This window comes from Schistocerca serialis, chromosome 3 (genome assembly GCF_023864345.2).
Source record: "Schistocerca serialis cubense isolate TAMUIC-IGC-003099 chromosome 3, iqSchSeri2.2, whole genome shotgun sequence".
Lineage (NCBI taxonomy): Eukaryota > Metazoa > Arthropoda > Insecta > Orthoptera > Acrididae > Schistocerca > Schistocerca serialis.
Window position 1 is genome coordinate 523,612,268 of NC_064640.1, and position 22,918 is coordinate 523,635,185.

At 44.0% G+C, this 22,918-nt stretch overlaps 1 protein-coding gene and 1 non-coding gene across 2 annotated transcripts in view; one reads left to right on the forward strand and one right to left on the reverse strand.

Annotated features, from left to right (window-relative positions):
- Positions 1-22,918, forward strand: part of LOC126470403 (uncharacterized) — a 93,293-nt gene that overhangs the window by 32,958 nt on the left and 37,417 nt on the right. The window lies entirely within an intron of this gene.
- Positions 21,173-21,247, reverse strand: Trnat-cgu (transfer RNA threonine (anticodon CGU)). Its single transcript has one exon. It is a non-coding gene; the product is annotated as a tRNA-Thr (tRNA).

Consider the following 22,918-nt stretch of genomic DNA (forward strand, 5'->3'; position numbering starts at 1 on the left):
AATCCACCGACGAGAGTTATCACTGGCATTTATTTATTTATTTTTTTTATGACTTCGTCATAGCACTCATCGACTAAAAAGTGACTCTGACCTTACTCACAGGAAATGTTAGTTTTGTTCGCACTCAATTCTTGCACAAAACCTGACTGATAGGCTTTATGGATTTATACACAAGAAGTGAGGGATAACAAGAAGTTTCATTTTCATGTCAGCAACAAATTTCTCTATCAACATCTCCTCTACGCCTTTACTTGAAGTTAATTACGTAATTGTGCGATTTCCTTTTTTTGTACATTTTCTGTTTAACTAGGTCGAAGAAACCTGGAAATCATTAATGTGCATCTCACTTGCAATTCAGAGAGTGCAGTCTCGTAGACCTCTCTCAGTAATGGTGCACTGCTCTCACGAGCAGTTCTAAAAACTTAAGAATACACTGTTCAGAAGAATTAGGGAAATACGTGTATCAAAATCTGGTATGTTAAATGTGTTCTGATACAAGCTGTACCTGTGGTCTTACTGCATGGCTTGAGATCTTTTACTTTCAGTGCAGGCAACAATTAAAATCATTTGCCATATTGCCTGTGTACGCCATTACAGTGTCAGGTGACACCTCAGAAGAAAGTGAGTACTGGTGTGCGAATGTTTTCTACTGAGTTACGTAGATGGCAGTTGTCATTTATGGGCGTTGTACTGCAGTACGACATCTCGATGCAGTGCAAGTTGCAAGGGTGGTCTTTCGATCCAGAAAGGAAGGACCTTCGGTCGTGTTGCTGCAGACGTCAACGCCTCTCCATGTGTCACCATAGGTTGTGGACACGCTACTGAAAGACAGCTCATACACAAGATGAGTTGGACAAGGTCGTCGACGCATTGAAGACCGATATCTGGCCATCTCTATGTTGGCGGCGTCGTACAGATACTGCCAGAGCTCTGCAAGATGCTCTCAGGGCCACTGGAGCCGCTGTGTTCGATCAGACGGCAATGAACAGGTTGCGAGGAGGGGCCTTACGACCCACACGTCCTTTACGAGAACAACACTTCACACATCTTACAGTTTGCGTTCAGTTCCGCCATTACCATGTCACCTGGCAACTTCGTCATTGATGAAACGTGTTATTCACAGACAAGTCCAGATATCCTCTGACGCAAGGTGATAGCCGCGATCGAATTTGGAGCGCCGTAGTGAGCAGTACCTGCCAATTGTAATCCAGGAAATAGAGTGATTGCCAAGGTTCTGTGACGATGTGGGCAGGCGTCAGTGTTTATAGCCATATAGATCTTGTCGTCGTCCGTGGTCGGCTTACCGCCATACAGTGCATCGAACAGGTACAGTTCGGACATAGGGTAACAGCTGAATACGGTGGCTGCCTGAAGTCCTTCTAATGCCAGGGATTATGTTGCGGGCGTCAACAGGGATGTCTTGCGAGACCTAAACCTCATCGTGCATATGTGGGACATGCTTGATAAATGTGGGTCGTCCTGTTTCTCCACAGACTCTCTAAGAATTCACATGGGCTGCCGTCGAAGAATGAGAATGGATACGAAAGGGTAACGTCCATAGACTTGTACAGAACATGCCGCGAAGATGTCAGGCAGTGATAAAAGCTCGAGAAGGGGATACGCGTCATTGAAGGTATCAAAGTCCAATGAAAAGCACCCAGGATGACGGGATGAATGATGGTTTCCACGTTGTTTCCGACACCTGTTGAACATTTCAGTTCTTTTTAATGTAAACGATCGAAGGTGTAATGATGTTTTGTTGTGTACTTAATTTCTGAAAGATAGGTGTATTTTGTTAACCTACCCAGTCCTAAATTATTGCTCAATGGAGTATGGGAGACGCGCAAAGTCATGTTCCCCTGCCCCCTTCGGGTCCAGGGGTTGAATAGGCCCGAGGTATTCCTGCCTGTCGCAAGAGGCAACTAAAAGGAGTCTCACACTTTTCGGCCCTATGAGTTCCATTTCATGGTTTGACTTGCCACTTTCAAAATTCTCCAAAAGTGCGGACCTTATGTGGTGCACGAGTACCCTTAGATTCGATCTCCTGAATCTCTTGTCATGGCTTTGCGTCTCCACCTGCGATTCAACTATTTGGACTAGGACACTTTCCGGGGTATGTCGTCTTCTTCCGTTGTTTCCTGTCCCCTTTCGCCCCATGACAATATTGAATTTCTCTGCCCAATATCCAGCACGGTAGCCAGTCTGTTGTGGTGGGGCCGTCATGTACCCATCTGGTGGTAGCCCCCTGACAACACAGGGATCGCACTGCTGATGCCTGAGCTGTAAACTCCCCACGTATGCCAACGAGTACATGACTGTCTTCCTGGGGCATCAGGATTCCTGGCAACGGTCATCATACCAGTTGGCCTTTGCTGTGGCTGGGTGGCGCCCGTGGGGAGAGCCCCTGATCAGAGTGGGTGGCATCAGGGCGGATGACCCGCAATGAAGCGGACTAACTCATCTCTTGCTGGTGACCGTACGGCACCAGCAGTATCTAAGAAGGGCAAGATAGAATACAATCCCGACGGGTATGACCCCAAAACGTTTCCCTCCCTTGCTACACTCTGGGAGGAATGTAGAGCTACAGAACGGAGAGACCCATATTCGCCTCGGTTCTTAGTCTGTATCAGAACCGATGGGGACACTTTTATACCGACGAAGCCTCAATTGAGGATAAGTTTGGAGAAGTGACAGCGCTGTCCACGATGCGAAATGGCGCAGTCTTGATCCAGACAGCATCCCCAGCCCAATCCCGAGCGTTACTCGCCTGTGACAAGTTGGGTGATATTCCTTTTTCCGTCACTCCCCTTACAAGCCTCAGCATGGTCCAGAGGATTCTTTTCCACTGCGACCTCCTCTTGCAGCCTGATGACGAGCTCTGCGCCAATCTAAAACGGCGGGGTGTTCATTTCTTCCAGCACTTTTACAGGGGACCCAAAGACAACAGGGTTGCTACTGGTCCCTTCATCTTGGCCTTTGGGGGTGATTCATTGCCTGAAAAGGTCACAGTGATGGTTTACCGCTGTGGCGTTAAACCATACGTCCCTCCCGATATGCAGTGCTTTAAGTTCTGGAAGTTCGGGCACATGTCTTCCCGCTGCACTTCCAGCGCCACATGTCGCGACTGCGGACATCCACTGCACCCAGATATTCCATGTGCGCCACCTCCCACTTGCATCAAGTGTGGAGAACATCATTCCTCCTTTTCACCAGACTGCCCAGTACTCCAAAAGGAGTGGAAAATCATGGAGTACAAGACACTGGACCGGTTGACTTACACAGAGGCTAAACGTAAATTCGAAAGATTCGGTTGATGTCAACATAAGCTGCAGCTACATCACCATCGCTGTCCCAAGTGCCAGTGGTTCCTCACTGTGTGCCACGAACAGTGGACCCTCTGAGCCACCAGAATACATCCGCCTCTTGGTGGTAGGGGTAAATCTTCCTCTGTTGCTCCCAAAGCACCTACTTCAGGAGCAAGGCTCCCCAAACACGGGGGATATCGGTCCCTTCCCCCAGGCCGGGGAAGCAACAACGTCCTCCAACTCCTCTCATGTGGAAAGGGTCCGTTGGGGCCCTCTCTTCCAAGGTCTCCACTAATGCTATGGCAGACACTTGCAAGTGGCTCAAGGAGCCAAAAGCTGCTGGAAGAAGAGCTTCACGGTCTTCCTCCGTGTCTGAAGCTGCTTCGGAGAAATCTTCCCAGCAAGCCCCTAAAGAGAAGATAGAGAACAAGGAAACTAAGTAGTAGTCTGCTAAGAAACAGGACCCTCTGGTGGCCCCAACACCACCACTCCCTATCAGTTCTGCATCTGAATATGCAGTGAAGATCGTAGTGTCCCCTGCGGACCTGGATCTCACTGATGACTCATCCACCATAGAAATGACTACAAATACTCAGTCGGAGGCAGCAGGTGACCCTGAGGCATAACCTGCCTCCTTGTGCGCTTCATGCCTTCCCAGCCTCACGATAACGTTATCCTCAAGTGGAATTGCCTCGGTTTTTTCCACCACATGGCTGAGCCATGGCAACTATTAAGCTGTACACCTGCTTTCTGCATTGCCCACCAGGAAACCTGGTTCCGGCAATGCAGAGCCCTGCCCTAGGTGGCTATAAGGGATATTATAGGAACCGTAGCAACTATAATAGTGTGTCAGGTGGAGTTTGCGTCTGTCCTGAACTCAGTATGCAGTGAACCTGTGCCCCTTCAAACCACTCTTGAAGCTGTGACTGTCAGGATAAGGACGACGCAGGAAATAACTGTCTGCAATGTATCTCTTCCTCCAGATGGTGCAATACCCGTGAACGCATTGGCTGCACTGATTGACTCCCTAAACCTTTCCCACTTTTGAGAGATTTTAACGCCCACCCCTTGTGGGGTGGCACAGTTCTTACTGGCCGAGGCAGAGATGTCGAAAATTTACTGTCACAACTCGACCTCTGCCTCTTAAATACAGGTGGCCCACCCATTTCAGTGTGGCACATGGCGCGTATTCGGCCATTGATATCTCGGTTTGCAGTCCTGGCCTTCTCCCATCTATCTACTGGAGAGCACATGACGACCCGTGTGGTAGTGACCACTTCCCCATCTTCATGTCACTGCCCTGGCGTCAGGCCCACGGTCGTCTGCCCAGATAGGCTTGAAACAAGGCGGACTGGGAAACTTTAGCCTCTGATGTCACCGTTTAATCTCCGCCACAGGGTAACATCGATGTGGTGGTTGAGCAGGTAACTACAACAATCGTTTCTGCGGCAGTAAACGCGATCCCTTGTTCTTTTGGGTACCCCCGGCGAAAGACAGTCCCTTGGTGGTCGCCGGAAGTCGCTGAGGCAATTATGGAGCGTCGGCGAGGCTCTACAGCGGCATAAGTGGCACCCTTCCATGGAGCACCTCATAGCCTTCAGAAGGTTCCGTGCCCGCGTTCGCCACCTTATCAAAAGGCGGAAACAGGAGTAGGAGTGTTGCGAGAGGTACGTGTCGACCATTGGGTGCCATGCGTCACCTTCCCAAGTCTGGACAAAGATCAAACGAGTTGTTGGGTACCAGTCCCAGTGTTAACATAAATTGGCGTGTTATCTACCGACGCAAACGCAATGGCCGAGCACTTTGCTGAGCACTATGCTCGCGCCTCTCCTTTGGGGAATTGCCACCACTGCACTCTCAAACGGCGGATGGAAAAGTAAGTCCTCTCGTTCACTACACGCCACAGTGAACCCTATAACGCCCCATTTAGAGTGGGAGCTCCTCAGTGCGCTTGCACATTGCCACGACACAGCTCCTAGGCCCGATCGGATCCACAGTCAGATGATTAAACATCTCTCATGTGCCTACAAGCGACGTCTCCTCGTCATCTACAATCGGATCTGGTGCGATGGCGCCTTTGCATCGCACTGGCGGGAGACCACCACCATATCAGTGCTCAAACCCGGCAAAGCCCCGCTTGATGTGGATAGCTATCGGCCCATCAGCCTCATCAACGTTCCTTGTAAGCTGCTTGAACGTATGGTGTGTCGGCGGTTGGGTTGGGTCCGAGTCTGCCGTCTGAACAGCCTTTTACAGACGCCAACACCTTGTTGCCTTTTTTTTTATTATTTACAAAAAATGACACCACCTGGCGACATCATATTCTTGGCACATTATACGAGTGGGGTTTCTTAGTCCTGCATCCGCTTTTTATCCAGAATTTCCTGTCGCTTCGTACTTTCGTGTCCAAGTTGGTGCCTCCCATAGTTCGCCCCATATCCAGGAGAATGGGGTCCCGCAGGGCTCCATATTGAGTGTATATTTTTAGTGACCATTAACGGTCTAGCAGCAGCTGTAGGGCCGTCCGTCTCACCTTCTCTGTATGCAGACGACTTCTGCATTTCGTACTACTCCACGAGTACTGTTGTTGCTGAGCGGCGCCTTCAGGGAGCCATCCACAAGGCGTAGTCGTTGTCTCTAGCCCACGGCTTTTAGTTTTCGTCCGCAAAGTCGTGTGTTGTGCACTTGTGTCGGCGTCGTACCGTTCATCCGGAACCAGAAATTTACCTTACTGACGATCCCCTCACTATAGTGTAGACGTATCAATTTTTAGGACTGGTTTTCTATGCCCAATTGACTTTGCTTCCTAAACTTCGACAGCTTAAGTGGAAGTGCTTGCAACATCTCAATTCCCTCCGCTACCTCAGCAACACCAACTGGGGTGCAGATAGCTCTACGCTGCTGCAGCTATACAGAGCCCTTGTTCAATCCCGCCTTGACTATGGGAGTCTGGTTTATGGTTCGGCGGCGCCCTCAGCGTTTCGTTTACTCGACCCAGTGCACCACTGTGGCGTTCGAATAGCGACGGGAGCTTTTAGGGCGAGTCCGGTGACCAGCGTCCTGGCGGATGCTGGAGTCCCTCCATTGTAGGTCAGGCGTGCACAACTGCTCGCCAGTTACGTTGCTCACGTTCGTAGTTCTCCGTCGCATCCGAATTACCGTCTCCTTTTCCCATCCACGGCGGTTCATCTCCCGCATCGGCGGCCCAGGTCAAGGCTAACAATTGCAGTTCGCGTCCGATACCTTCTATTCGAACTAGAGTCCTTGCCTTTACCACCTATACTTGAGGTTCATTCGCGAACTCCTCCATGGTCTACATCTAGGCCGCGGCTTCGCCTGGACCTTTCACATGGTCCAAAGGACTCAGTTCACCCCGCGGCTCTCCTCTGACACCTCATCTCTTATTCTCGACATGTACCGAGGCCATGAAGTGATTTACACTGACTGCTCGTTGGCTGATGGTCACGTCGGCTTTGTGTATGTCCATGGAGGCCATATTGAACAGCATTCCTTGCCCGATGACTGCAGTGTTTTCACTGCCACAAGTTATCGATCAGTGCTACCCTCGTCATCCTTTGGTAGCGACCATCCTGGAGTCCATCTATGCCCTGGAACGTTCCGGTCGTTCAGTGGTGTTTGTGTGGACCCCAGGACACGCCGGAATCCCAGGCAACGAACTTGCTGACAGACTGGCCAGACAGGTTACACGGAAACCGATTATGCATATCGGCATTCCAATAACTGACCTGCGTCCGTTTTTACGTCGCCAGGTTTTTCGGCTTTGGGAGACGGAATGGCATAGTCTCAGTACGCACAACAAACTGCGTGCCATTAAGGAGAATACGAATGTGTGGCAGTCCAACATGCGGGCCTCTCGCAGGGACTATGGTTCTCTGCCGGCTACCGGCTACCTCCTGCGCCGTGACGTGTTCCTTCCTCATCCTTTTCCCACCCTCTCTTGTGCTCACGCTGTAATGACCTCGTTGACCACGGAATTTTATGCCCCAATGTTCCTTCACCAGAGTAAAAATGATCACGGAAGGAAAAGGATAAAATATTACGAGAAAATCAAGAGATTGTAGACCTTGTGGTGCAGCTTGCAACGATGTTACTTAAATCTATTACAATACGATAAAATCCTCCACAAATGTTAACATTCAAGTGGAGTAATGACTGTTTCACTCCATTGTAGTCAATGCACTGAGGCGACAGAAGTCATGGGATACCTCCTAACATGGTGTCCGACCTCCTTTTTCCCGGCATAGTGCAGCACCTCGACGTAGCAAGGACTCAACAAGTCGTTGGAGGTCCGCTGCAGAAATACTGAGCTATTCTGCCTCTATAGACGTCCATAATTGCGAAAGTGTTGCCGGTACAGGATTTTACGCACGAGCTCACTTCTCGATTATGTCCCAGAAGTGTTCGATGAGATTCATGTCGGGCGATCTGGGTGGCCAAATCATTCAAACAAAGCGAGAACAATTGTGGTCCGGCGACATGACGTCGATGTTTGGAAACATGAAGTCCATGTATGACGGCAATGGTCTCAAAGTAGCCGAACGTAACCATTTCCAGTCAATGATCGGGTCAGTTAGATCAGAGGATCCAGTCGATTCCATATAAACACAGCCACACGATTATGGAACCACCAACAGCTTGCACAGTGCCTTGTCGACAACTTGAGTCCATGGCTTCGTGGGTCTGCGTAACATTCGAACCCAACCATCAGCTGTTACCAACTAAAATCGGGACTCATCTGACCAAGCCACGGTTTTGCAGTCGTTAAGGGTGCAACCGATATGGATACGAACCCAGGAGAGGCGCTGCAGGGAATGTCGTGCTGTTAACAAAGGCACTCGCGTCGGTCGTTTGCTGCCGTAGCCCATTAACGCCAAATTTCGCCGCACTGTCCTAACGAATACGTTCACCTTACGTCTCACATTGATTTCTGTGATTATTTCACGCAGTGTTGCTTGTCTGTTAGCATTGAAAACTCTACGCAAAGGCCACTGATCTCGGTAGTTAATGAAGGCCGTCCGTCCACTGCGTTGGCCGTGACTAGAGGTAATGCCTGAAGTTTGGTATTCTAGGTGCAGTGTTGACACTGTGGATCTTGGAATATTAAATTCCCTAACGATTTACGAAGTGCAATGTTCCATGCGTCTAGCTCCAACTACCATTCCACGTTCAGAGTCTGTTAATTTCTGTCGTGCGTTCATATGATAACGTCGGAAGCCTTTTCATATGAATCACCTGAGTGTTAATGATATCTCCGCCAATGCACAGCCCTTTTATACCTTGTGTACGGGATACTCCGCCATCTGTATATGTTCCTATCGCCATCCCATGACTTTTGTCACCTCAGAGTGTTATGCCCTATGTGTTTGCGTGCTTCATGTTTTCTCTGTCTGCATGTAACTTTTTCCGAGATTTTAAACGATTGTTGGATAAAATATTTTTCTTTTATGATACTTGTTTCTGCTGCGCGATGCAGCGCTTTTGGGTCAGGAGTTCAGAGACAGACAATAGTGATTATTTTATATGGCACGGGATAGCTGTCAAATGAGTTGACATGCATTGTCATCTGTTCACCTTTTATTGTTAGGTGAGCAGGTGTGTAGAAATAAGTAGGAGTAAACGAACATTAGCCAATTTAAGAGTGTAATCAATATTGCGTGCAGAAGTCGTAGGTATTATTAACCATTTTAGTCAGTTATTAACTTTCATGGTTTCCTCATTGGTATTTTCTTTATTTAGAGCAGAATTTGCTATTTGCAGCTTCAGTATAAGACACTACAGAAAGTGCTAGAAATTGAACAGGCTTCTTAGTCTGTCTCAGTTTTAGAAGCCTTGAGTTTTGCATCACTTCTCAGAAATTCGTGGTTATTTTCTTGTGCGTTGTAACGTCACTTATCTAAAATACAATATGGCTGAATCAAAGCAATCGGTAGCTTCAGCATTTACTTCTGCAACTTCTCCGTGTAGTAGTGTGGTCCAAGTACCTAGAAATCAGCCTGATGAAGATACTGTGTGGTGAAAAGCAAAGGGAGGACTTGTTTTAATAATAAAATTGAAAATCCATTTTACATAGCTTGAGAGATCGTTTAGGGCAGTCTAATGTCAAAGGATGAGTCGTCGTGAGGATGTGCGCACACGTATGGTATGACATGGCATATCTAACATTTACGTTGCAGATTCTTGCGGTGTCTTGCAGTCGTTGCAGATCGCCTGTCGGAACCGGCAGCGTCTGCAGTCAGTTTCCTCTGCGTCAGACTCGGTGCGGCCCTTCTGTAACAATATCCAGGCTGATAAAGAGAGGATTTGATAAGCTAGAATGCTGCAGCCAGTGACAATGAGAAATTCCTGGCCTTAGCCGAACGTGGTTACTGTTGGTGAACGAATCGAGGTTTTATTCAACCATATGAAAAACACAGTAGATATTTCTCGTGCTGCAGCTTTAGATGAATATATGATGACAGGGTATAGGACTGCCGGGGATACGAATTCTTTTCCCGCAGTATATAAAATTGCTGTAGATTAATCGCAAAGTCAAGATGTAGCTCATCTCTATTCAGTACGCCGTTCTCATTCCATCCGAAGGCTAGTTCTACGAAAGCGTACTGAAAAGTAATGGCTCCGAATTTTTGTGTGAAAACTCTTACACCTTTTTCAATAAGACAAACGTTCTTAACATTCTACGTCGTTATTTGTAATGTCTACGTATTTATTTCTCATCATAGTTACCCTGGCGACTATCACATTTCTCATGACGAGGGAACCAGTTTGTTGATACCGCCACTGTGGAGTGTTTGACTTTATTGACAGAGCCACAACCTCACCTCTCCTTGCACCGCTTCATCACTATGAAATTGACGTCCTCGAAGGTGTTTCCAAGTTTTGAAAATAGATGAAAATAAGATGGGGACATGTCGGGACTATACGGAGGATGATCGATGACAGTGAACCCCAGGCGTCGGGTTGTTGCAGATGTCGCAGCGCTCGCGTCTCACCTGGCATTGTCTTGCTGAAGGAGATGGTGCTCGATGTGTGGACAGACTCTTCGAATTCGAAACTCGATTACACCTTGCACAGTCATAGTTAGGTTACACACCGGCGTGTTACTCGCAACAATTCAGAACCTTCTAGCGGCAAAGGGCCGCAAATATGTTGACAAGAAGAATAAATATGTAGAATGTTAATAAAGTTTGTTTTAATTAAAAAGGCATTACTTTTCAGTACTCCCTCCGTCAAATCTAGCGTAAATGGTTGTGAATGAAGGTACTCATAGCTGCAAAGAACATTGCAGTTACATGTTATCATAAATGCTGTTTAACCGAGGGGTATTTGGAGTACTTTGAAATAACAAAAATAAATAAATTAATTCAGATGGCTAGCACTAAGGGACTCAACATCTGAGGTCATCAGTCCCCTAGAACTTAGAACTACTTAAACCTAACTAACCTAAGGACATCACACAGATCCATGCCCGAGGCAGGATTCGAAACTGCGACCGTAACGGTTGCGTAGTTCCAGACTGAAGCGCCTAGAACCGCTCGGCCACACCGGCCGGCTTGAAATAGCAAACATCACTATAATAACTGAAAAAGGTCGCAAAATGGACAGCTGTCAATGATTATTAGTTGTCTGGCCCTTTCATTTTTTGTATATACGAAGTTACCGCAAGTGACATTTGCGCTACTGTTTGTTTGTCATTACCATAACTAGTTTTTTCTAGTAGGTATATGCTAATATTTTAATAGTTGTGGAAACTAAAGAATGTCTTGCGAAATCTTGTCGTGCAGTCTTTTTCCTGGTGCGGCTACACAGCTTTCAGGACAACAGTACGCTAATTCGCCTCCAGTAATATTCCACAACGGAAGCGCTGTGGAACGTCTCCGGTATACCGGTGTCGTGGACTTTGCGACCCGTGACGTCAGCATGGTGTTTCGGATCACAAATATTTTAGCGGTACATACATCCCTCTACGTTTTATCCAGACTTATGACTGGCTGTGCCGGCCGGTGTGGCCGTGCGGTTCTAGGCGCTACAGTCTGGAACCGCGTGACCGCTACGGTCGCAGGTTCGAATCCTGCCTCGGGCATGGATGTGTGTGATGTCCTTAGGTTAGTTAGGTTTAAGTAGTTCTAAGTTGTAGGGGACTGATGACCTTAGAAGTGAAGTCCCATAGTGCTCAGAGCCATTTTTATGACTGGCTGTGCACCTATTACATAGCGCATAGCTATCTTTAAATGTTTGTTCGTTATTGCCTTTATTTTCATTTTTTATATTTACCTTTGTCCTTTCTGCAACATTACTGTAGCAAATAATTAAACTTTTCATGAATTTTAATTTCTCACTCAACTTCTTGTGAGATAGCCAGGGATTTTAAACTGAGTTTTTGCATCGTCTTACCTCTTTTAATTTTTTGTCAAGCTCTATGTACCTTTTTATTCTTTCTTGAAAAGGCAGGCAAATTGCATCTTTTTTACTGCTTGCTCCTTCAGCTTGTTTATCAGAAAGTATCTGTTCGCATGTATTTTGATTTATTGTGGACTTTAGTTTCGTATACCATCCTTCGACAGCATTTATGGTTCTGTGCCACTGGTTAAAAACATTCCACGTTTCAATTGGTATACTGGGATTTTGTGTCCATTGATAAACCAATTTGTCTGCCAAGTTTATGACCGTTTCTCCACTGGGCATTTCCCCCATTATTAGCATCCAAGCCTCATCGATACTGTTTGATGAAAGATGTGCCAGTGCAGCACACATGCGGCAAAACAATCTGACTTCTTCTCTACCACTGTATTGAAATCCCAGTTCTTGTATTTTCTTCCAAATAATTCGTTCAAGTGAAAATTGCAACCGGAAACGGCGATATCTAAGAACACTGATTGCTTGGCTTTAATTGTAGCCATTTCAAAGTCTAGCACTGCAGATGGCGGTATCCAGCCAGGCAAGGTATTTTTCGATCCAGAAAAAAGTCTTTGATATGTATTTTGACGTTTGTCGTGGAGCAAAGCGAATAAAACAGCTAATACCTTCATCTCTTTTTCTCTGCTTCCAATAGCAACATGTCTGGCGTACAGTTGTTTTGTTTCAAACAAGTGTTAAATTTCCCGTCCATAGGAACAGTTCCATTTTGACACGAGATTTTCTCCGCTTCTTCACACGAGTCTTTTGTGAGGAACAGACCTATCGGTTTTTGTTTTTTTTAAGTGTTACCTTAATTGGATTTCAAAATGTCTTCGCTCACTTGAATCTTCGAACTAGTGCCAGGGTTCTGGGTCGTCCCAGTAGCTTCCCTTGTTGCTTTACGCACTGCAGTCTTGGAGTTTTCATCATTTGGCATACTTGAGACGAAATTTAAACCTTTATCCCTCTGATCTTGAAATTCCTCGTTAAAAATTTGGGAAACAGGCACTGTCTTTTCTTCGTGAACCCTTTTTCTGCAGTTACGCATTCGTTTGTTAATCTGCACATCTACTTCGTCAGGTGGGCAAGAATGTTGCTGTTCAGCCATGATACTGCCATTACCAGTTTTTAAACGGCCTCGACACATACCCGTTCAAAATTCACTCACAACTAGGTGTTATATTTTGTGTGCAGCCGGTTGCTATGACCATCTTTGACAAGACACAACTTCTCTTCCGTTGTCGTAATTATTTCCATTGCTCACAGTGTACAGAACTCGAGTAGCTTAGGCATACGAAACAATACGGAAATGAAGGCTGTCAGCGAGGGCACTGCCTGACTGACGGTGACAACACATCCGCTTGTGTTAAACGACTAGTGTAAATGGACACACTTCGCGTTCATCAACAGAAAAACAATTTATGGCAAGGCAGGTATGACGTGAAGGGACGGGTAAGAATCTTTTCTCACACTTAGGTTATCCCATTTTTATTTTCTTTGGGGGTTGCGGTGTTCTTAGTGCGAGGCAGAACGGAAGTTCGTCATTTTATCGCAGCTGTTTATGATGAGGACATTGTTGGCCGGCTTGAGTCAGTGTCGATGGGAACTGCTAGTGGATGGTGCTTTTGTGGCCGCAAGGGCTTTCATTTATACTGAGAGCATGCCGACTTGGTGGCTAAATCGCTAATAACGTATCGAACATAACTCATTTCGTTGGAATTTTCTGGAACCTTGTCTAAATTTGGCGCCCCCATCACCTTCAATTTCGCTACCCTAGGCTTCTACCTACTTCGCCCACGCGATAGAGCGCCTCTGGATCTGTGTTAAAAGCGGTCAGTTTGGAGTGTTATGCAAACAAATGGGAATTACATCACATTCTGCTTTATAGTTCATTACAATAATTTGTTGGCGATATTTGAACTGCTTGTGAGAGACTGTCGCTATACACAGTCAGACTCACTCATATTCCTCAGTAATTTTGGCTGTATTTTCTTTTTGCAGCAACTGTAAAAAACACAGTTTTATAAGGATTATGACTTCAAATCGCTCTCTTGATCATGTTATTGTGGCTCCCGCGCCCACACACACACACACACACACACACACACACACACAGAGAGAGAGAGAGAGAGAGAGAGAGAGAGAGAGAGAGCGCGCTGAAGAGAAACACACCGAAGGGCACGGTGAGCCTTTGAGCCGAGCTACCGTTGGTAGCTGTTGCCAAGGTCAAGATATCCTTGAGTACTGCATTCATAGAGGCGCTGCAGGTTCAGCTACGTCATCCCGTCAGATCCGCCTCGTGCAGCCGCAGGCGAACCTCCTACAGGTGGTCAGAAACAGACAGGAAACCTTGTGGGTGTGTTGCAGGGTTGATTGTGCGGAGAAATAATTGTTCGGAAAAAATTCGATACGTTGTGCCGTTTCCGAGTTAATTAGTATTGAAGTTAGCCAATCAAATTTTTTTATCATCAATTATTTTTCAGCACAACCTACCCTGCAACAGCCTTACAAGCTTTTCAGACTGTTCCAACCGCCATATATACAAGTTGCAAGACATCAGAGAATTTTTTATAGTTAAATGACTTTTGTTGCCACAAAAATTCGCCTTTATCTTTTCGATTACCAATTGCGACCTCCTCAGTCATCTTCAGATCAATGTGCAGCTGAGGAGGACCATGCGTCAATGACAACTGACGATTCTGGCTCCATTATGAAGCTCTGCAAAGGAGCTTTGCTTAAGATGGCGGTAGTATCGAATTATTTCGGTTTCTGTTCTCATTTTTCATAAAAGTGCTCGGAAAAATACAGAAAACGGATTTCTTCTGACGTAAGCTTACTTGTCTTATACTCTTTAGGTATAACGTAGAGAGATGGTTCTCGCTATTTAACATAGGCCTTTTCTCCTCCCAAATTGCGACGTTATGTCATGAAATGTCGAGATTATTGCGTGGTGCTACGGTTTAATATAGTCGTGGCAGTATTAATCCAGAGGCTTTGAGATTCTATAGGCATGGAAGAATACTAACGTTAAGAAGATTAAAACGTTGTGTTGGTGAATGTATCCTGGCAGTCTCAGGAAGTGATTTAGGGACACCGTGAAAACACTTCTGGGGTGGCCAGACTTTGATTTAAAGAGCTGTGGATTGTTTCGACCTTTGCACCAACTATCGTAAATTACATTAAATGAATAGTATTTAAATCCATTGAATAATAATAATAAAAATAAAAATAACAATAATAGCTATAAAACGTTAATTTCGAATTCATAATAATGGGAAGGGAATTGGGAAATTTTGATATGGTGTTGGTAGAACTTCTTGTTGACATTGTGCTACGGTAGCAGTGCCTTTCTGTATCGGTCTGGGTGCGTCCGTAGAGTGAATCAATCCAGTCCATGTACTCCGGTGGAGAAGAAACAGCACCTGCTGTTGGAATGTTAGTCGACAGTTGAACCTTCGCAAGTCACTGAAGGTACTCATAAAATTTATTCTGCGAATTGGAGAGCCATATTTTGTTTCGCGAGAATGTTTATTGTTTGATATGGTTTCCTGTTGACTGTACCTGCTAGACAAACCGTCACATCGTAGTCTATTTCTCGCGCCTGTCTTTCACGCTTTCAGAGGTGAACTTTATATCTGGCTGAAGTAAAAGTTTTCTTCGTGCTCCAATGCTCTTAGGTCATTTTTTAAAGATTTTAGAAGCAGGATTTATACACTAGTATGTATCCATTTCAAAATGTGTTTCGTACGTTTGGCTTCTTTTTATGGACTAAAATAATTAATTTTGAAATAGTCACTGTTGTAATAAATAAACTGATCATTCAGTAATTATCATACAAAATAATAATAATAATAATAATAATAGTAACGATTCTGGCTCCATTATGAAGCTCTGCAAAGGAGCTTTGCTTAAGATGGCGGTAGTATCTAATTATTTCGGTTTCTGTTCTCATTTTTCATAAAAGTGCTCGGAAAAATACAGAAAACGGATTTCTTCTGATGTAAGCTTACACAGAAATTAATGACACATACAACACAGAACAAAATTATAAATGAACAAAAAGGCTGCTGCAAAGGAGCACGAGGATGTAAAGATCAACTGATTATAGATGCAGAGGTGACATATGAAGCTAAAACTAAACAAAGGTCCCTACACTATGCATACATTGATTACCAAAAAGCTTTTGATAGTGTACCCCACTCATGGTTACTACAAATATTGGAAATATACAAAGTAGATCCTAAATTGATACAGTTCCTAAACATAGTTATGAAAAATTGGAAAACCACACTTAATATCCAAACAAATTCAGATAATATCACATCACAGCCAATACAGATTAAGCGTGGAATATACCAAGGAGACTCATTAAGTCCTTTCTGGCTCTGCCTTGCTCTGAACCCACTATCCAACATGCTAAATAATGCAAATTATGGATACAATATTACTGGAACATACCAACACAAAATCACACATTTGCTATACATGGATGATCTAAAACTACTGGCAACAACTCAACCAATTACTAAAGATAACAGAAGTATTCAGCAATGATATAAATATGGCTTTTGGAACAGACAAATGTAAGAAAAATAGCATAGTCAAGGGAAAACACACTAAACAAGAAGATTACATATTGGATAACCACAGCGACTGCATAGAAGCGATGGAAAAAACAGATGCCTATACATATCTAGGATACAGACAAAAAATGGGAATAGATAATACAAATATTAAAGAAGAACTAAAAGAAAATATAGACAAAGACTAACAAAAATACTGAAAACAGAATTGACAGCAAGAAACAAGACAAAAGCTATAAATACTTATGCTATACCAATATTGACCTACTCATTTGGAGTAGTGAAATGGAGTAACACAGACCTAGAAGCACTCAATACGCTTACACGATCACAATGCCACAAATATAGAATACATCACATACATTCAGCAACTGAAAGATTCACATTAAGCAGAAAGGAAGGAGGAAGGGGATTTATCGACATAAAAAACCTACATTATGGACAGGTAGACAATTTAAGAAAATTCTTTCTAGAACGAGCAGAAACTAGCAAAATACACAAAGCAATCACTCATATAAATACATCGGCTACACCATTGCAATTTCATAACCACTTCTACAACCCTTTAGATCACATAACATCAACATATACGAAGAAAGTAAATTGGAAAAAGAAAACACTGCATGGCAAGCACCCATATCATCTAACACAGCCACACATCGATCAAGACGCATCCAACACATGGCTAAGAAAAGGCAATATATACAGTGAGACGGAAGGATTCATGATTGCAATACAGGATCAAACAATAAACACCAGGTATTACAGCAAGCATATTATTAAAGATCCCAATATCACAACGGATAAATGCAGACTTTGTAAACAACAAATAGAAACAGTAGATCACATCACTAGCGGATGTACAATACTAGCAAATACAGAATACCCCAGAAGACATGACAATGTCGCAAAAATAATACATCAACAACTTGCCTTACAACATAAACTTTTAAAACAACACGTTCCTACATACAAGTATACACCACAAAATGTACTGTAGAATGATGAATACAAATTATACTGGAACAGAACCATTATAACAGATAAAACAACGCCACATAACAAACCTGACATCATACTCACCAATAAAAAGAAGAAATTAACACAACTAATCGAAATATCTATACCCAATACAACAAATATACAAAAGAAAACAGGAGAAAAAATTGAAAAATACATCCAACTGGCTGAGGAAGTCAAAGACATGTGGCATCAGGATAAAGTTGACATCATACCAATTATACTATCAACTACAGGAGTCATACCACACAATGTCCACCAGTACATCAATGCAATACAGCTACATCCAAACATATATATATAGCTACAGAAATCCGTAATTATTGATACATGTTCAATTACCCGAAAGTTCCTAAATGCAATATAACACATACCGTACAGTTAAAAGGAAGTGACGCTTGATCAAGGTCCGTGTCACTCCATTTTTAACCGGACTTAACGTCTGAGAAAGTGAAGGAAATAATAATAATATACAATTATACTGTGGAATGCAACTAACTAACCAACCATTTCCCTGTATTCTGGGGCTGTTAGCAAAGGCACTCGCGTCGGTCGTCTGCTGCCATATCCTATTAACGAGATATTTCGCCGCACTCTCCTAGCAGATACGTTCGTCGTACGTCCCACAGTGATTTCTGTGGTTATTTCACGCGGTGTTTCCTGTCTGTCAGCACTCTCCATTCTAAGCAAACGCCGTTGCTCTCGGCCGTTAATGAAGGCCGTCGGCCCACTGTGTTGTCTGTGGTGAGGTGATGTCCCATGTGTCTTGCACCAACTACCTTTCCGCGTTCAGGGTCTGTTAATAGCGGCCACATAACCACGTCGGAAGTCTTTTCTAATGAATCACCTCAGTACAAATGACAGCTCCATAAATGCACTGCCCTTCTGTAACTCGTGTACGTAATACTACCGCCGTCTGTGTATGTGTATATCGCTATCCCATGAATCTTGTCATCTCAGTGTACACTGGCAGCAGGTCCATTGTGGAGGCTTCCGTAGCTAATGTGACAGCATGCTCATTGCCTGCGAGGCACATGTCGCTCTGTGTCCAGATGAATACCACCGAGGTTCCTGTAATACGGAGGTCGTGTAAAAGCTCGTGAATGGTGGAGTCGGAGAGTAATAATCACTTTCGTACAACTGAGGTTGTCATAGAATAGGAGAATATTTTTGGCAGGATGAAGTTTTACTTGTGTGAGAGTGCTGTGGATCGCTACAAATTACGCCGTGTGCATACTGTATTATGGTGGAAAGGAAGTGTTATTCATAAACTTTTTCCGATAAATTCGTAAGCAAATTTATCATCGTCCTTGGGACACCAGACTTATGGCTGCCCATTCATGGATGGTCTGCGTACTACGGCGACTAATTTTAGGGCATGTGCAATCATTAATGCCACACCAGAAGTTGATTCGTACAATTGGTCTGAGGATACACTATGGGTGAAGCTCCTTCGTCTGGGGGGTGGGCACTAGAGTTATCGCGTGGAAATAAGCTCCGGATTTGTATCTGTTTGTGTAACCGCTGCTGTCCTCCGTCTTGTCGAACGACTCATGATGAGACAGACATATGGGTTCAGAGGAAGTATCGTATAATGTGGATTTTATTGCCTAAAATAAATCTCAGCAGCAGAATTAATTAAGGGTATACGGAATGAATTTTTCAGTGAGAAAATCGGTTTTTGGGAAATTGTATTCCCCCGTTTAGAACTGTGTATAAAATACCGAGATTAAGTGTATAGAAGTATTTTACATCTTTTTTATTGTTTTTTATTTTATTTTGTTTTATTGGGGCATATGATGATCCGCACCATGTTTGAGGCAAGAAATCTCCCTTGATATAGCCTGCCTTGCAAGGATATAATTGAGCACAAGAGAGTTACCTTTTCTGCTAGCTACACTGCAAGACAGTTGACAGTCGATTTTGCGCAATTTATATTGTTTCCTTAGGAATAAATCAATGTGCTTGTTGTTAACGTCATATTTGGCGAAATCATTGAGTTTCTTGCCTTTATCATGCCAAGATCTAGTCTGAAGTAATTTAAAAGCATGTTCATTGGCGCAAGAAAGTAAAGCGTACTCAGAATTCGTTTGATTCATCATCTGCATCAGTTCTTGACATCGCAGCAGCGTCTTAACTTCTACACTAGTAGTCATAAATTCAACGTTGCGGCTGCTACTACACCTAAAAGTGCTTCAAAAAGAGAAACAGTTGCAATTTAAGACCAATACAAGCAACTAAATGCTGGGAGTACAAAATATGAGATAATTAATGTGTGTCTACTATCAGATGTTTCGGTGAACAATGTGTCCTGCAAACAATGTGGAAAATGTGGAGTTTCACTGAAAACAAACATAGAGGTGTTATCAAAAGTAACGGAAAGTTTTGTTTCTCCTACAGAATCTTTATATTCATCATCAGCTCTGTCCCCTTCATGGTAACCCCCCTCAGATATAATACAATTGTGCTAGAGCCTTTTTCAGTTTTGGAAGCATTTCTGGAATTCACTTTCCGTTATGGTGTTCATCTCCTTCAGCGATTCTGTTTTTATGTCATCAGTGGTGGCAAAACAACGTAGTTTCATGGTTCTCTCCAGCCTCAGGAATGGAAAGAAGTCGCAGGTGGCCATGTCTGGCGAATACGGTGGCTGAGGCAACATAACGGTTTTGTTTCCTGCCAAAAAAGCACTAACAAGCGTTGAGGTGTGAGCGGGAGCATTATCGTGATGCAATTTCCAAGAGTGTTTGTGTCATAATTCTGGTCGTTTCCTTTGGATTGCTTCACGCAAATGGCACGTAACTTCCAGGTAATATTCCTCATTGACCATGAGACCATAAGGCAAGAACTCATGGCGCACTGTCCCAGAGTAATCGAAGGAAACAGTGAGAAAAACCTTCACATGTGATTGAACTTGTCGATTTTTTTTCAGTCATGGCTCTTCAGCCAATTTCCATTGGGACGATTGTGCCTTGGCGATGTCATACCCATAGGCCTTTGTTTCGCTACGTTCAGAGTCTTTAGAAGTTTTAGATCGTTGTCGATTTCATTCAGCAATTTTTGAGCGATGTCTACGCGACGACGTTTTAGTCGAAATCCAATTTCGGAACAAACTTTTCTGCTACACTTTGCATGCCCAAAACACCTGAAAGACGCTTGTCATGAGCCAGAGAATAAGCCGACAGCATCAGCAACCTCTCTGATAGTGATTCGCGAATTTCCAGAACCATTTTCTTTGCGTTTGCCACTGTGTTATAAAGTGATGTGCTGGGGCGCCCAGGGCGGTCGTCGTCGTATTCAGCATCTTCTCAACTCACTTTGAAACTCTTAAGTTAATCGTAGTAGATCCGCCAATAGTCACAGCCAACCTTTCGAACGCGGTGTGGCACGCTATGCCATTTTTCAAGCAAATTATTATGGTTCAAGTGTAGTATCGAAGTTTCTGGAGTAGGAAGTATTTATTATTAAAATGGTACAACGTTAGATGTATAAACTATTTTGGAGACGGTGACCAAGGCATTCATAGACATTGAGGATCTGAATCTAAATCTGTGTGTGTGTGTGTGTGTGTGTGTGTGTGTGTGTGTGTGTGTGTGTGTGTGAGAGAGAGAGAGAGAGAGAGATGTGTGTGTGTGTGTGTGTGTGTGTGTGTGTGTGTGTGTGTGTGTGTGTGAGAGAGAGAGAGAGAGAGAGAGAGAGAGAGAGAGAGAGAGAGAGAGAGAGAGAGAGAGAGAACCATAACCATGTGCTACTGAACAGACTACCTGAAATTAAACGAAATTAGAATTATGTATAATACGTTCAGCTGCTGACGGGCGATGATATATATCAACGGGGACAGGTGAAAATGTGTGCCTCGAACGGGACTCGAACCCGGGATCTCCTGCTTACGTGGCAGACGCTCTATCCATCTGAGCCACCGAGGGCACAGAGGATAGTGCGACTGCAGGGACTATCTCGTGCACGCCTCCCGCGAGACCCAAATTCTCATCTTATATGTCCACACATTACATTCGTAGTGTCCCAACCCAACACACTCACTACTCGTGGAAGACATTCTTACCAAGTCCCGTAAGAGTTCGGGTAATATGTGTGCATCCGCACAGAAGAGGTAGGTCATGGCCAGTATTGCCAGAACTATATACTTAAATGGATATGGCGTCTGTTCTTTCGGACCTGTCCGAAAGAACAGACATCATATCCATATAAGTATACCTGAAATTATGTTTTCAGGTATAAACACACTTCACTTTGGCGTTTATGATGCTGTTTCTTCATTCTATCAGGGCAGTACAACGAAGTGCAAAGTCTTGCAGAAGGTGGCACTTTCCATAGGACTACGAGCTGCACCAGCTATGTTTTGTTTGCACAAGGAACAGGTCGGGTCTTTAGATAATGCAGTAAAAATCTATTCAGAGATGACTAGACAGCATAGGGGAACCATCAAGAGGAAGCTGTTGGACAGTTGTGATGATACTAGCTATGGAGCAGGTATGCACCGAAGTAAAAAGTTTGAAGCTCATTTCCCATAACTTATAATTTTTTCGTATACAAGGTACATTTTTTTCAGAGTCTATTTATAGAAGATAGATGAAATTTTCGGGAGTTGTCCTTAACGTCGAGTATATTTGAATTTAAAAAAATTGTGAATTCGTTTTGGGTTAAGGAATGGTATTTTAAAACACTTGTTAAAATGTAATCTGTGTAAGTCGCGCGGGTTAGCCGCGCGGTCTAATGAGCGCCTTGCCACGGTTCGCGCGGCTTCCCCCATCGGAGGTTCGAGTCCTCCCTCGGAAATGGTTGTATGTGTGTGTTGTCTTTAGCGTTAAGTTAGATTAAAAAGTGTGTAAGCCTAGGGACCGATGACAGCAGATGTGTAAGCTTAGGGACCGATGACAGCAGTTTGGTCCCATAGGAACTTACCACAAATTAAAAAAGTGTAACTTTAACATTTAGGAAAAATAAAATTCAGAAAGGTAATTTTCTTTTTCGAAAATGGTTAATTCAGTAGAAAAGCGAAACATACGTCCGCATGCTATGAAAGAATAGTATAGGCCCAGTAACTAGTGAGAAAATGTTCCCACGTTCTGGCACAGTTTAACATTGTAAGTATAGGGCATCCCGTATACCCTTAATGAGTTCTTAACGGCATATTTCCAGATGCCGATTATCCAAGGGTGTGGGTGAGCAGATCGAATTCTGCAGACATGCATGACTCGGTATTCTATAGGCGAAAAACTAGTCTATACCAATATCTTCTGAAAGGCCGTTTGAAGAAGACGTTATGCTGAGCACTGTAATCCAGAACTACAGTAAAAACGAAAGTCGTTGGCAGGTATGGCTGAGGATATAGTTTATCCTTAAACGGCTGCAATTTTGTTTATGGCAGTTGCAAAGGGGGCTGCGCTTAAGATTAAACACTGTGGGAGCCCGTTTTCCGGTAAATCTTGATTAATAATGGCCGTACCAAAAGTAACTAGGAAATGCAGATGGAACAATTTGTGTAAGTCAAAATGGTACACTGCCTCGGAAGCCCCATCTATTTATCGTAGCTAAGATGCGGTGACGTGACTTGGTATTGAATGACATTTTTAAGTC